Source organism: Watersipora subatra, chromosome 7, assembly GCF_963576615.1.
Source record: "Watersipora subatra chromosome 7, tzWatSuba1.1, whole genome shotgun sequence".
NCBI classification, from domain to species: domain Eukaryota; kingdom Metazoa; phylum Bryozoa; class Gymnolaemata; order Cheilostomatida; family Watersiporidae; genus Watersipora; species Watersipora subatra.
In genome coordinates, this window is record NC_088714.1 from 29148283 (window position 1) to 29165883 (window position 17601).

Sequence of the window (17601 nt, forward strand, 5' to 3'; positions counted from 1 at the left end):
ATAAATCATAATGAATAAAACATTAAACAACACTATGTTGTATGGAAATACTGCGAAAACAACAAACCAATAGGGAATGCAGCCAGACCACAGGATAAGCATATAATATGTACAAGCAGCAAGGCGCCTAAAGACATCAGAAGAGCCAATAATTAGAAAACATCAAAAGCAAATTAGAAACTTCAAAATTGGAAAAATCACTCATAGAAAATGCATCAAAACCAAATAGAGAATATGCCAAAGGGAAGTTGCAGAAATTAAACCTATTAACAACCATCCCAAAAAAAATACCATAGAAGCATTAGAGACGAGTCAAATGAGTCACATACAGATCTACCACCCCTGTCAAACATGACCTAGACACCAGATGAAGACTTATGCAAACAATATATCTTCAGACCCCCAGACAGAAAGCATTGAACCTTAACACTCAACCTACACCCACAGGCTAACCATCCCACATGCCAGACATCTATAAAAGAGAACAGCTTCAATGACTCAGCGGCTCTAGCTTGAGCTCTGGCTCCCTCTCTCTTTTCTCGAGAGCCTCCTTTGACGCTTTAACATCTGCCTGCTGATGAGCCTCTCTTTTTTCTCTACTGATGGAGCCTCTTTCTCCTTCATCAGCTGAGCGTCTTCTACACCACTCTATCAACTTTTGACACTCTCTACATATGGCCTTTCACGACTGTCGTTTTACTGTCGAAACTCACAGCTGTTCCGGACTGATCACGAAGCATGGACGACCATTCGAGTAAAAATGAAGTTTTCATTAGCTCTTCTAATTGTTTGTCATTAATATTTTGGTTTTAGTTGTGTATTTCATTGTTTGACTTATAAAATAAAGAAGTAAGTTTGACTGGTAGATATTAGTATTGCTTGCAATAGCTTAACACCTTCACTGTACCTGAACCAGTAATAATTTAATTAGTTCCCACAAACTAAGCAAAAGTACACAAACTAAACATTGTCAAAATAGAATAATACGACAAGCAAATTCAACACTGATGTAGTGTGTGAATTTGGAGTAGTTATGCATAACATAATTTATCCACAACCACACATAATAACTAACTAGTTTGGTCTGTAACAATATAATTATAAATACTATTCACTTCTTAATTAAAAGATTTTTTATACAAAATGGAATGGTATTTTTATATACGTATAGCGTGTGAAAAGATTTTATATTCTTAATACATGATGCAATATATTAATTATATTCATTGTTTACTTGGTTTTAAATTGCCTTTTACATTTACTATCTAAATATTATTCAATATATTAGATCCAAATATGAAATAATTTTATTATTACTGGTTATTCTAATAATTAATAAAAATGGTACCACATCACATTAAAGTATCACCTAGGCTCAGACTACAACTGCTGTTAGCATACATTTATTGTTCATATTTTGCCACATTTTTATTAGGTGTTTCAAATGTTAGTTATTAACAATTTGGTCAGTCATAAGACGAGTTACTATTTTTTAGTTAGTAAAATTGGTAAATAGAATAAGTTTAAAATATCATTCATTAAATATAGATAGTTTTTTGACTGCAGCATTTGCATATTGTTACTATTTTATGTAAGTTGAATCTCTTTAATTTGATAATGGATGGTGTGATACATTCTATGCATAAACTAAAAAATGTTTTACTTTGATTGATTTGAGAACAATGTACTATAATAGCTACACAGGTTATCAATGAGACAGCACAAAATTTTCAATATATCATAGACCAATAAACCAATTTTATAATTTTTTTAAGTTTCAGATAGCTAAGACATTGTATTATAGCATACTGAAGTTCGTTCCGGTGTTGGCATAGTAAGGCTACAATGCTGTATAAAAGAGTATAAAAATTCATAGCAATGATTGAATGCGAGCAATTACTTATAGTAATTACCTAATGCAAACACCCTTTAATAAAAAACCTCAAAACTTTACATACGTGCTGTACATATTAAAAATTAGCAACAAATATGTTAACCTTAGTAACTATTGTTACCTACAGTACCTTTAGTGTGTTTAGTGGTTACTATTTGCAATAAAATGTAACATTGCATTGTATTATGTGCAGTAGAGTCGCCCCGATTTTATTATTGGAATCAGTATCGGTGCTGATATGGGCGTTGAGTATCTGAATTGGTATCGGATGATCTTTTCTTAAAAAATCGGAAACTTCAGATGCTTCTTACAGATCAACTATTTAGCAGAAAACTGTATTTTAGCCAGCTACACTAATCAAAAATCATCAGCTGCAAGTTCCTTACTTTTATTTAATGAATTCAAGGCCTGTCACACAATCTATTTTATGTCTATAGCCTAATAAACATCCAACCAGTTGAGGAATCTTTTGGCTTTAGTCAGGACGTAATCACAAAGTGCGGTATTTCCCAATTACAGTGGTATGATTTATTGCAGCTAATCAGGAACAAAAGAACAATGATAAGAAACAAGAATGCGGTGTAATTTTTCTATTTTTTAGAATTACGAAAGTAATTTGAGCAGTCGATACATAAAGTTATCTATTTCTCTTGATCCTGACGATATGATGTATCATTTGTGTTGCATAAAATAATCTCAGTGGCTTATCGGCAATCAGCCTGTCCTCCATAATCTGTGGCAAATGAGTCATTCTTTAGTACGACTGGCTACATCGCGAGTGATAGAAGATAAAGACATCTCACTGAGATAATTGAATCACTAACGGTAATTAAACAAAACGTTTATTTGCTCTAAACAGGTACAGGTGCAGCAGTTCGTTCAGCAGTAAAAGGGAGACTTCGTTATAACAGATAAAACTATACCACTAACAGTAATTACCATTATTAATAACAGATTTCAAGAAACATGGACTGTTTTGTTACTAGATGCACAGTATGGCAATATGTGATTGCATATACATGTATATCTTTTTCTATATATACAAACAAATAATACATCTTAATAATACAATTTTTGCATTATATTTATATTTGCATAATAAAATTAATAATTATCTATGCAACGCAAAAGATCTGAGTCGGTATCTGAATCGGATTATTTTTCAATAAGAATCGGTATATCGAATCGGTATCTGAATCGGCTGGTGAAATTAGAATCGGGGCATCTCTATCGTGCAGTATGAACCAAAGAGTGTTTTTACCTTTAAGACAGATGCCTATCCTTGACTTAAAATTTTACTTTAATAAATTTAGCTTATTAAACACACACTTAAAGAATAGATAAAGCATAATATTATTATGCTTTATTATTCATCTTGAAGTGTTGACTGATGTTCTAAAAAAAGAATCAAGGAGATTGACCAACCAGAAGCTGAGATATAGCCAGCCAAACACAGGTCTACCAAAAAACAAAAGTGTTTTGGTAATCATCAATATATGACGTATAAAATCGACTTGTGTGCCATTGGTCAATTAAGCCAACTAATGTGCTCTCCTATAACAATCACGGCGTTTTAATTGGTTTAATCCCTGGGAGTATAGAACAATCAAATTGGGCCTAACAATCATCGCTCCTAGAATTCCGAACCAGTCCCTCCGACGTGTAGATTAGTTTTAGCATAAAATAATTACATGCATCTATTATTTCGCAACATTTTGCTATCTTGCTAGTTCAGCTCGGTTTTGTTGTTCTCCTACTTAGCTTCCCTATTCAGACTCATCTTTAGCGTTGTTCAGATTTTTTTAATTATAGCTAATAAATGGAATCAATTAAATCAATCATCAATCTCGGTTATCATTTGGAATTTTCTACAAATTATATTAGTTACATCATTTATTCTATATGCAGTTATATTATTATTTTGTATAATATGCATTATTTACGTATGAATTTTACTAAACTAAACTTTTATTTTTTTATCAGGTAAGAGTTTATCCCCTATATGTTTCTGGTTTCATTTGTACTATAAGTAATTAAAAGTGATACAGAACTGATAAAAAGCAAGAATTGTATCACTTTTAGGCATGTTAGTTAATAAGGCCCTCACTACCGAATTTGAATTTCAAGGGAAATTTTTGTTGATTAGGATGACATTACGATGACCGACATCACGGTGAAGCGAACAAAAAGACACCAGGCAGAAGACATGACCAGCAGTGTGGTCTTCAGTCTGCTAAAATTTGGCTGCCGAGTCAGACTGGTGGCTGATGAGGCGGAATCAATTGAGGATGGAATGATATAAAAAGAGCGCCTGAAGTAATGATGAGCGAATATCCCTGGCAATCTCTTGTATGCTGTTCATTGTATGAAAACACTCCAAGTTTCTTGTATGTTTATACATGTTATCAAACATACATATTTTATTGCCTTGCGCTCAAAGGCTTCAGATTTTGTGGATCACTAAGGGAACACAGCAGTTTTCTTTGCTCTCCTGTGGCAAAAGTGATATCACGAATCCTGACTCAACAAAAAGCGGCTGGCCTATACATACTGTAACCAAGACTATCTTAGTGGTGATAAGGGGAGAGCGGTGAAAAAGAATGTGCCGAGGTAAAACCACCTCCTGATTGCAGAGTGCCTTAGCTGCCCAAAGAGTAGAGACCATCTTCGATTTGTTGCGAGCTTGGTTTGGCCTTTCTCTCAGGCAGACTCAGTTTGAGCTGAGCACATGAGGAGAGTCACAGCCACTATCCTCCAGGAGCACACTTGCCAAGCGAAGAGCCTAGTCCAAGTGGCGCACAGAAACTTGCTCACACACTATATGGTAGACATGTCCGAAGGGCTGTTCTGCTGCTCCGTGAGCCACTTGAGACTACGGCGGCATCTCTTGGCAGGGGCAAACCTTATGTTGACTAATGTGGTTCGAGCTGAAACAGAATTCTTCCAGGTTAGGTCATAACGACGCCAGCCAAAGCCATCAAGTTCGTGAGTGCAGCACAGACAGAAGGAGCTGTTGTATTTTAAGATCAGACTATCAGTCAGCAGGAACTACTCATTGCGCAGCTAGCCAAGGAGGTTTAGCAGCTACAGCAGAAGAACACTGGGCGCAATGATGATGATGCTGAGAAAAGGGACATGTTCATAAGGAATGCATTATTTGAAGGCAACAAAACTAGGAAAATGACAAAGTGCCGCAACAATAATGCCAAATACTGGTTGCACTAAGATCCCAAACCAATCCCAACTCGGCAAAAGAAAAATCTGACCTGCTAGTCAGACATTCTATGAGAAGGGACTTTAGCCTAAAAGGCCCTTAGAGTGATAGGAAGGCAAGACAAAGAAGGTCTGCCACTACCACAGCAGTCAAGATGGCTTTGAATGCAAATCCCATCATATCTTTTTGAAGTTATTACAAGGCTGTACAGGAGCTGGAATCTGAATGCTTAGAGGACAGCACTGGCATCGAAACATGCTTCCAACCAAATTGAGCAACATCAAGCTGTATTGCCAAGAGAGAGCTTGAAAGTCAGCTAGAGGAACCCTCGCCAGTGCATTGTCAGCAGCCTGCTTTAAAATTGAATGGCTTACATGCATTACGCCTTTTTTTCTGGATTGAATCAACACACCAGGAGTTTACTTCTGGAGTGTTTCTCCCAAACTTACCCTTGACACTGAGCCTAAAGAACCTTGGTCGTTTACAGTCAGAAAGCTACCTGAATGGCAGCAGGGCTAACATACATTAAACTGCCTTTTCGAACTCAGAAGGCACTTCAGAAAACTGCTGCGGTAGATTCAGGAGTGTCTGCATGCTACTTTTTCCCCGAGAAATTAGGCAGCCCAACCAGTTCTTGATAACACAGAATGTACCACAAATTTAATAAACAAGTAAGTGTTTGACAAGCTCTCTCAAGCATGAGGGGCTTACTTGAATAGAGTGACAGTCTTGGTCTCATGGCCGATGAGACTTGACTGCATTTCTACGAAATTATGCATCTGCCCATATGACTCAGTAATGTATAGACTACGAAGATATTTGTGGTGAGTCACATTAGTAAGGATGCTATCCTAAGAATATATATTTTTGTTGGCGCACCAGTGTGCTTTGGAATTTCAGCAATCTATGATTTATGTGGGTGGTTGGTCCTTAACCTGCATGGACAGACACGAACGGCTGCAGTTTAGCAAAATGCAGATAGTGTGAGATAAAGTGGTGCAGCTCCAGGCCGACATGGCCATTCACGTCGAGACACCACGAACAACTACTGCTCTTTGAAGTTGATAGAGGGTTTCCCAGAGGCCTGTAACTGGCTATAAGCTTGAATCAGCCTGAACCAAAAGGAAGTGTTGTCCCACAGTACCTTAACCTCACAAGCCAATCACTACAGCTTCGAGTCGACATCATTATCAACATGGGAGTGGAGGGTAACCAGGTAAATGATGAACTACCAATCTTTGGCTTAGGTATTGCAGCTTGAAGTACAAAAACGTCAGAGGAAAGGGTGCCAGTCTACATGTAAGACCTGTTTAAGGCAGCTAGGATAAACTGCATAGAGCCAGTACAGACAGAGCAACTGGAAAGACTGCTGACGAGCTACAACAGCATGTTCAGCACAGGCAACGGAGGTGTGGTACGAACCATCAAAGTGGGGCACTCCATTCTACTGGCGAACTGGAGCTAACCTATTTGGCAGCCTCTCAATCGACCCAAAAGAGAGAAAGAAGCCAAGGCTAAGCAACAAATCCAAGAGCTCCCCAGTAGTGTTAGTCTGGAAGAAGGACAAAAAGTGGTGTTTATATGTTGATTACTGTCAGCTGAATGATTTCACTGAACAGAATGCTTACCCTTTTTTCTGCTCAACAACAGCCTAAATTGTTCTTAGAAGCAGGTTTTTAGCACATTGGACCTAGTTAGTGGCTATTGGCAGGTGCTTCCGGATGCCGATGTGCTGGTACTTTAGTACTTTTTCCTACTTGTAGAAATGGAAATCCTGCTTTCTGAAATTATCTCTACTCCAGCCACCTTCCAGAGGCTGATGGAGCATATACTACATGGGGTCCATTGGAAGACTGTTGCTCTACTTAGATAACATCATTGTCATTGTCCCTGACTTCAACACCCACCTACACCAGTTGAAGGAAGCATTCCAGTGACTAAGATGAGCCGGACTGAAGATGAAATCATACAAGTGTGAGCTACTCTAGTCAGAGATGGGTTAGTCAGGCTATGTAGGTTGTACTGAAGGAGTGCCTACTAACTCGGAGAAAAAGAGGGTGGTTTTGAAAATGGCCAACTCCTTAGTGGGCTCAGGAAGCTGCAAGGCTTACTAGTAGGATACTACCGGCGGTATATCTCGAGCTTCAATGACACAACATGGCCTTTACACCAGCTAACAGGAAAAAGAGAAAAATGAATGTGGGTGAGGAAGAGCAGACCGCTTTCAAAAAGCCAGAAAGGCACCTGTCCTCGACACTTGTTCCGAGCTATCCTAATCTGAGCCAGTCGTACATCCTCCTGCACTGTCACAAATACAAGATGGGACGGAGAGGGTCATTGCTTTATTCAGCACAGCATTGGTACCTGTGAAAAAAAAACTACTGTAATGCCTAAAGGAAGCTATTGTCTATGATCAAGGCTGTGAGACACTTTGGCCTTTCCTCTAACAAAGACAGTTCTTTCTAAGGACTGATCATGATTTTCTGAAGTAGCTGTGCGAGAAGAAAAACCCTCAAATCAGGTAGCCAGGTGGCTAGAAATCCTGACTGAGTTTCATTACACTCTAGAGCACTGAGCCAGAAAAGGCCAATGGGCTCAGCAGATGGACTTATGAGGACTGCTGGCAATGCGAGCCCATTGGGCTGAAAGATGGAGGACCGACTCAAAAAAAGCTTGCCATAGAAATCTAGGCTTTGTTGGGAAAACTTGAGGGAAGACCAACAGCCGTTTTAGGGGTTGCCAGAACTGCCTGCAAAGTGGTCGGTTGCACTGGTCAGCTGCCAACTGTCAGCACCAGCTAAGAGATTAACCCAGGACTGGCCCAAGCCACTCTGGAATTTTTCGACAGATCTCGGGTGATGACTCGAGGTGACAGCATCAAAAAGGTAGTCCAGATGCAGCCAACTGGTTGGGAAACGACGGCCACTATGTACTGAGCAATTGCTTAAGCGGAAGAACTGACCAAAGACAATTTAAAGCTAAAAAAACAAGAACTCTAGCAGCTACAACAAAAACAGTCATTTTGGCTTCAATCAAATAGGGTACTGGAGTCTCGAACATCTGAGATGGCCAGCTCTGGTGGTGGGAGGTATACCCACAGGTCATAAAAAAGACAATCATTTAGCAAACTCACACCCTTCCTCAATCTGACGTGAGTAGGACGGTCGGCTGACTGCGAATGACCTGCTACTGTCCTTGATTGACCACCAAAATGAGAAGATTGATTACGAGTTGTGAAGTTTGCCAAGCAGCAAAACACGGAGATACAAAGACAGCCAGCTGCGACACAGGATGCCTCAGACAGAATGTGACCATGGTTCTGGTGGGACAGATGCCAACAACTTTGAGAGGAAACAAGTGGATCTGAGTCTTGGCATACCACTTTATCAAAGGGCACGCTGCATAGGCCCTCCTGGAAGTCACGACTCTAAAGGTGGCTGATGCTTTGAGCAAGCGAATATTCTGCTATATGTACCTGCTGGAAAAGATCCACACTGACCAGGGGGCAAAGGTTTGAGAGTCAGCTAATAACGGAGGTGTGCCAGCTTTGGCACATGGAAAAAATGCACACCACTCTTACCAACCTCAAGCCAATAATATGGATGGAGCGAACAACCAACAATGGGTGACTTACTCTAAGCACTGCTGCCGACACGAGACCAGGAGGAGTGAAATAGGTTGCTCTCTCAACTGATGAAAGCGCATTAAGACACACATCATTCGACAACAGGGAGACGGTCAATTGCTGATCCTTGGTCGAGATTTGCTCCTGTTAGATTAGCTGGAGGTCCATCCACTACCCAGGAAAGCCAAGCCAATGGGTGGACTCAAATGAGAATAAAAAGATATAAAAAGGGCACTTGAAACGATAATGAGCAGAGATTCTTAACAGTTTTTTGCATGCTGTTCACTGTAAATGCACACTTTGAATTGTTTGTTTGCTCATATCTATTATCAAATCTATATCTTTTATTGCCTTGCAAGACCAGTAAAAGGAATTTGGCAGTTTACTTGCAAATATACAATATATCATTACTTTTTGTTGTTTCGAGTCTTTGTTGATAAAATAATGACAATTTAAAATGCAATGTTTTGATTTTTTTGAGTAAAAATGCAAAAATAGTTCTATAGTTCTGTGTGTAATGGTTAGCTTTTAGACCGCAAGTTCAATTTTTCTTAAAACAGATTTTGACTGTAGACAAAGTGGCACTTCTGCATCATAAAAATCAAACTGTTACTGCTATAAAGTAAAATTGAACTAACAAATTAATCAATGGAATTGTGCACTTGTGTCTGTAATTTTCTTTTAAATTGTATTATGGCAGTATTGTAATGTTTCCATAATGATGAGCATAAGTATCAATTTTCAAAACAAGTAGTGTCAGGCTTTGAGCCATTTGAAAGTAATTATGTCATATAAACAATAACAGGCCAGAGGCTATGTTCCGAGAATCTTGGAGCTTTATTTATTTTCAAAAGGTTTAAGTATCAATTATTCTAGAAATACTCACAAGCCTAAGCAAACATAGCACTTAGTGTACACTTAATGTATACTTAGTCCTATTTGTTATGGCTTTTTTAGGTTCAATGGGTACATGTCTACTAAGCGTGTCAGGATAGCTCTTTTTATTAGCAGGGTCTGATTAAACTTTGTTGCTCTCAGAGCTTCATGGCTTCCTGAAATGCCACCTTTTAGAGGGAATTGCGTATGCTGTGTATTTCCTTCCAGATGAGTCAATCCTCCCTAAGCTGCTTGCTGCAAGATCTTTGGTTATCGTGGGTTTCTGCTAACTTCCCCTGTTTGGCACCTCTCTTCTTGCGGCCTTTTTTCTGTACTTGCTTCACTGGTTGCCTCGACGGTTTGCCCATTGATTTTGTCCCTTTTTTCTATTTGTCCTTGAGTCTATACCAAATTTTGTTTGTTGGTTGAGCTTTGCTAGTGGTTCTTGCATCATTCCTAGTGTAATATTTATTATAAAAGCATTGTGGTCAGCTGAAATTTCTCACTAATATTGGGATCCCAAGACAAACATGTAAAATTATTCAAGTCTAGCAACAAAATCTGCAAAACTGGCCATAACTCAAAAGCTAATAATAGTAATATTGCGAAATTATTTTTCCTGTAATCCTCATTCTAACACGCTTTTAGTTATTCAACTTACACAAAGCAAAAACCAATTTATTCCATGCCATTATTTTCACAGCCATTTTGGCTATCTTTTCTCGTAAAATGCAATATCTGAATTCAAGAATAATTTTGTCTGATTTTTGGCTGCTGTACAACACGACATTGTCTATAATGAAATGGTTTTTTAAGCTATATGCCAATATCTGTAATATACTAAAAGAGTATTGTAAATATTCCTCTTGCTGATGGTTGGTTGCTGATCTGGTGTATGCTGACTGCTACAATACTTCGGCAGGTTTTGAATCTGTCTGGCTGCTGGAAAATTGGTAATATACCTCTGATTGTGCCTGAAACTCTGTGAAGTCATTTGCTTTGCTACCACCAAAACTAGCTTCTAAGTAGTTGGATTACAAGAGACCAATAGAAATTACCAATATCTATTGGTAATTTCTGTAGCCAGCTAATACTTTTTATATGATGTAGTGATGATCAATAATAATCATGATTCTGATTTTTACGCAGTTTTTAATTTATAAGTTCTTCATTATAATTGCCACACAACTTCCAAATCTACTCATGTCCCAGATATTACCATCTTATCAACTGTGGTTTGACAATTCTCATGTCTAATTGCTTCTCAATGTATTGCAGTGTTCACTGCGCTATTTTGTAGCAGTTGTTGTTTTGCTGATTCTGCTGTTTACTCTTCTTTCAACTTATCCGTCATCAATGTTTCAATTCCTGACTCTAACCGTCTTTCCATCTACTAAAATGAGATGATACGTGATATGGTTTACAATACTTTATTTGATCAATCATTTTTGCTCCTGTCTAACAAAGTAAAATACGAAATAATATATTATGTAAAAGCTTAATTAGAAAATCATATAAGGTAACCAATACCTACATCTAAAAAGCTTGGAAAACTTTATTCGCTTGAAATGTTTCTCTTTGTTTTCTATTTTGTATTCAAGCGTTTATTATGGATGTAATAATTTTTATTATAGGACAACAAAAATATTTATTTGATTCTCCTGCGTCTCCTGCTTTTTCAGCTTTTTCCTGAGCAGCTTTTTCCTTCCTCAACTTGGCATGTGCTTCTTGTGCTTGCTTTGCTTTTCTGGCAGTTTCTTTTACCTCTTTAGGTTTATTTACCTGATTTAGTTTTTGCTGACGTTTCTGTTGTTGCAGAGCCTCAACGTTACGTTGTAATTTACACATTTGCCTTTTCAGATCGTCTTTTTCTGCTGTCACTCTGGAAGCAAAGAATGTTTAATCAGTTTGATACTATGTAGCCTATGACGATGATAATGCTGTTTTTAATTCAGAAATTGAGGGCTTTAATAGTTTTCAAGTAAACAGCAGACGTTTTTATATCATTTAAAGATGTATGGCAGTGATATTAAAGTTCAAATTTCTACAATTTTTTGATTTTAGTATTTGTAACAGATGGAAAACAGAAATTAGACCCAACTTACACATTTCATTCTAGAACTCAATGGCGCAAATCTCCAATATTAGTTTTTTGTTGTCTGCCAAGTGTTGGCCGGTTAATTGATGAATTGTTTTAGTTTTCTTTTCAAACAAATAAGCTATTAGAAAGTAGAACTATCTCTTTAAATTGACTGCATAACTAATAAAATTGTAGAGAAAAAACCTACAGATCCTGAATCGTTTTTCACAATGATGGTTACCAAATGGTTTAACAGGTGGCTTGGTTCAATTTACGATATTGTACAAAGAGAAAATGAATAACGTTATAAGCATAAAGTAAATACACCAACTGACAATAAACCTCAAAAGCCAGTAAGGCTAAAGGAAATTTAAAGGTTTAAGTCACCAGACAATATTAAATTATGATGAATGGTTAGAATGACCTGAAATTAACAGTAAATGCTTGCAGAAAACATGAAATAATTCAGAAAAAAAGGAATAAGCCCATTGATAACTGGAGTCATCTTGCATTTTCCTACAATCCAGTAATTCAGTATTCACCAAAACCTGTCATGAATATCAGTTCAATGTCAAAATTATGTTCCGAATGTGCAAGAATGAGATAGGAAAAGGAGACCTAAAAGATTTGTTGTCCAGATAGAAAATAAACTTTGACCATATCCGTCTGGAGCTTCAAAAACTTTTTACAATATGTGGCGGAAGATTGCCGAGGCCAGGGCCGGAGCCTAGCTAACCTCAAGGCTGACATTACGACAGAGTCAAACCCCAGTTTAGCAGATAACACAGCTGCCGGTGAGACTTCTGGTCAGCCGCCAAAACTGACACGCTACCAATATACCGATGGACTGAGCCAGCCAAAGACGAAAGAGTAAATAAAGACCAAATGAGCTAAGGAAAACAGTGATTCCTGGCAGTTTCTTGCATGCTGTTTAGTGTATGCGCATGCATTGATTAGTTTGTATGCTTATCTCTTTCGCTATCGTAAGCCATGTATCGGCTATTGCGGTAATAAAAGTACAGACATTAAGCCGATGAATTGGCTTATTAAATAGAGTTTCACTTTTCTTTTCAGTTCCAAACCTAAACATTAGCTAGACCAATCAATATTTGTCTCTAACATAACAGCCCAGTTGTCAATAAGGTACAACCAATCAAAAAAATTCTGGCATAGTAATTCCATTTTTAATTGTTTTTCAAAATGGGAACACTAGATCGTTAATGTCATGGCAATAAAAAATTTACCGCATTCGATCAATGCAAAGGAAACTTTGCAAGTGAGATTCACTAAACAACTTTTTAATTACCTTGTAAAAAATTTTGATCTAAAAAAGATATATTTTGCAGTAAAACAATTTCTGCAATCATTCTTGAGATATTGCTTAAATACTAGAAGTATATCAATTTTTTCAAAAATCCATTTAAACGAATTTGATCAGAATAGCGAATGTAGCGCAGTAATGAAAGATTTATTATATATATATATATATTGTCAAATATATATTTCTTATTGCCTTGCACTCAGTGGTTTTGATTCTTGTGAAGCAGTAAAGGAAAGGCCACAGTTTCTTTTACACCGTTGGGAGCAGGGCTATTAAATTCACAAAAAGTGGCAGGCCTCCAGATGCTTTCACCGAAGCTATCCTAGTAGTTTTAAGCAGAGAGCTGTTGGAACAGAGGCGATATAAATGATAGTAAGAAGTGCTCTGAGGCGATACCAACTGATGATCCTGGAGAGCCGTAGCTGCCCAAAGGGCAGATTTTCCTCAAGAATCTGCAAGGTACTCTAATGGGAAATGGCACAGAATCACTACCAGACACACTCAGAGCATGAATTGAAGTACTGACTCTCTTGCCGAGGTACTAAAAAATATAATAATGGTGCCCCGGGCCTTGGCTCACCAGTTTAAATCACCTCGGTACTCTGAATTGGGAGACAAAGAGTATTTCATCAGCCAATTGCAGATGAAATTGCGTTAATTTTGTTCAGCAACGCAGGAGATGGCAACGCAAATGGCTGAACAAAAGCTGCCAGCCTACACCACCTCCACGAAGCTCCGTGAGAGCTGGCAAAGAACTGTACACAAGCCAACAGAGTAGAGGCCATCCTCGATGCACTGCGAACTCAGTTCGGCTTTTCTCCTATGCAGGTTCGATGTAAACTGATCACCCCGAAAAAAGCCATGACCACTTCTTTTCAGGAGCACGCCTGCCAAATAAAGCGTTTTAGTGTTCTTTGGAGAATTGCCTGTGTACTATAGGCCAGACATGGCCAAAGGGCTGTTTTGCTGCATCATGGATCACTCAGGAAAATGGTGCAATCTGTTGATGGTGCCGACTCTTACGGTGATAGATGCAGTTCAGGCAGGAACAGGGTTTTTCCAAGTTAAGCCTGAAAAACGCCAGTCAATGGCTTCGTCAGGCACTACTCATGCAGTAGCTGATGAAGCAGCCTCAGCATGTACAGTACAAAAAAGACAGGCCTGCAATGCTGGAGGTGCGTAGGACAGGAACATGTTCATAACGACTGCCCTAGTTGGAGACTACAGAGCCGGGGAAACGGCAAACGGTCGCAACAGTAGTGCCAACTACTGGTCGCACTAGAGCCTCAACCGAATTCCACCTCTGCATAAGGCACTTTAATCTGCTGGTCAAAAATGGTCGAAGAGCCCAAAGAGCAATGAAATGAGAAGAAGGAGTTTTACCCCTGCTACACTAGCTAGGATGGCAGTAACAAAAAACCACGGCTGTAGTTCTTCGGAATTGCTACAAGACCTAAAGGAGCTAGAGCCCAGTTGCTTAGAGAACAGCACAAACATGGAAACATGCTCTAAACCAAATCAAGCCACACCAAGCTGTGTTGCAGGAGGGAGCTCGAGAGCTAGCTAGAAGGAGCCTACAGGTGCATAGTTAGAAGCATACTTGAAAAGCGGCAGGGATGACTTGCCTTATGCCCCAGTTCATTTGAACTTGGAAGACATTTCAGAATGCTGCCTAGGCAAATTCAAGAAATTTCATGAATCTTGCCTTGCAAGGCAATTTGATATAGAACTGATCAGAGCGCAAGCTGTGAACCAGCCTAACTCTGTGAGATACTTGCTCCCCGGGAAGCTAGATGGGTAACCCAGCCAGATCCGGATCAACATTGGATGTACCACGACCATGTTTGACCATGAATTTACCATGTTTGACAAGCTCCCTCAAACCGAAGTACTAATTCAAGGCAAGTGACAGTCTTGGTCTCATGGCTGGTGTGACCCAAATATCATTTGACGGAGTCGTGCGATTGCTTATCTGGCTTCATGATGTAAAGGCTGAGTAGTGAGGGAAGATTAGTGAAGATGCTATCCTAGGGATGCCCTTTTTGGTTGCACACCAGTATGCTATGGAGTTTCAACAACACGTAGACGGTCACCCCTGACCTGTACAGACAGACACGAGTGGCTGCTGCTCAGCAAAGTGCAGGTAGTACAGGACATGGTGGTGGCCCCCTAAACTGAGTAGGCTATCTCGAGTTACTACAGCTAAAAGTTTAAGTTTCGATATGTGGTCAATTTGGATCGCAGAATAGCAACTGATTCTATTTCATCAAAAAAATAGTGAATAGAAAAGCTGTCAGAAAAGCCGTTGATTCAACAAGAGCATAAGAAAAAGCTAAGCAGCATCACATCGCTTTAACATCACATCAACGTCGCTCATCTCTTTTTTATATTGATTTTTTTCACCGCAAGTGTATTTTTTTATTATCATCCATCTTTTTTGAGAATATTGACAACAATCAGTTTCTCAATTTGTTCACATTTGATTTGAACATTGGCTATCATTTGCTTTTTTTGGGGTTGCTCATTGAACACAAGCTTTGCACACATCATGATATGGTCTGTGACACAATCAGAACGTCTCATGAATTTGGTGTTGTCACAGTGTGTGCTCACACTAAATGCTAATGACTCTATCAGCCCTACAGTAGCTGAGTCAGCTTATCCTATTATTATAAGATTACCTATGCTAGCTGTGTTTGCGCTAGCTATGTTTGTCAGTCACTTACATACATCCTATGCATACTGTTGACATTGAATATAACATTATTAAACCGACAAATACTGGTTATACGATATGGTGTCAGGATAGGATTTTTGGGGAGAAGGAAAAGGAAACATAGCAGAGGGAGGGTTGAAACTGCCGGCAAGTTTTGTAAATTCTACAGACAACCCCAGCGAGACTAGTTGTAGTTGGAAAGCTTGGCTCGAGCAATAAGATTTTTACATGATAGCGACAGAAAAAAAACTAAAATTGATGGAGAGATACAAGTTGCGACTTTTCTGACACTTTGTGGCGCACAAGGCCAAAAATTATTTTGGACACTGAACATAGCGGCTGAAAAGATATTGTAGAAGTAAAAAAAGCATTCACTAAACACTTCAACCCTCAAGTAAAGACAGTCTCTGAGTGATTCAAATTTCACAGCAGAGTTTAGAAGCATGGTGAGCCCTTTGAAAGCTTTGTGACAGAGCTGAGAAATCTCATCACAACTTGCAAATTCCCTGCTGATGAGAAATACAAAGTGCTATTGGACAGAATCGTAGCAGGTGTATCGTCTAAGTCGATTCGTGAGGATATATTCAACTTGCCAGGCAATCCTACATTACAGGAGGTTATTTCAGTATGCCAATGTAAAGAGGCCACAGTGCACTACCTCAGAGAAATGAACCGCCCAAAAGATGGTGTTAATGCCATACGGAGTGTCGTACTTCCACAACAGAAAGTATCCTTGTCACAGAGCGAAAGCCCAAACCCACTATCAGATAGACAATATAGAACTGAACTATTACAAACAATAAAGAACTGTAAATACTGCGCTATGGAACATCAACGAGGGAGGTGCCAGGCTTGCGGAAACATGTGCAGAAAATTTTCTCGTAAAAATCACTTTTCCACTGCATGCTCGTCTACATGAGATGACAGTAGCAACACTGCCAATGAGGTATCGGAACCTGACAAACTTAATACCGGAGACATCGCATTCGCCATCGATGACGTAAGAGAATGGTCAATCAACGCTAAGTGCAATGGTTAGCCATTACGATTTAAAGTGGATACGGGAGCATCATGTAATGTGAATTCACAGACTGTATTAGACAGCATAAATAGTCAGGTGACAATTGTCAAACACGCTAGATCATTAGTGTCTTTTAGTGGACATGCACTTGATGTATTAGGCAAGGTTATGTTACTGGTAGATGTTAGTAATAAGTATCATACAGTGGAGTTTATAGTCATAAAGACTGATACAAACATGGCAACTTTATTGGGGCTTGTTGCCAATAAAGTTGCCAATGCTTCCCAGTTGCATTGAGCTTGGGTTGATTGATAGGGCTTATTCCGCGACAGATAGGGTAGCTAAACGATTTACTGTTGTGTTTAATGGTCTTTGCAGGATGCCATTAAAACATGCTTTGCAGCTAAAAGAGAATGCTCAGCCTGTTATACAAAGTGCTAGGAGGGACCCATTTAGACTAAGAGATAAACTAAAGTTCATGTTACAAAATATGGAAAGTCAAGGCAAAATAGCTAAAGTCATACAGGCAACTGACTGGGTGCACCCTATAGTAAACATACTAAAACCTGACGGGTCATTCAGGATTTGTCTATACCCTACGCAGTTAAACAAAAATCTAAAACATGAACATTTTGCATTACCAACAGCTAGTGAAATATTTGCTAAACTTTCAAAGTCTCGAGTATTAACTATGTTAGATGCAACCTCAAGATTTTTGCAGATTGAATTAGATGAGTATAGCAAGTTTTTGATGATATTTGCCACTCCATTTGGTAGATATCGAATTCTTAGATTGCCTAATGGGATATCCTCTAGTCCTGAGATATTCGGTCAAACCGTATCAGAATTATTTG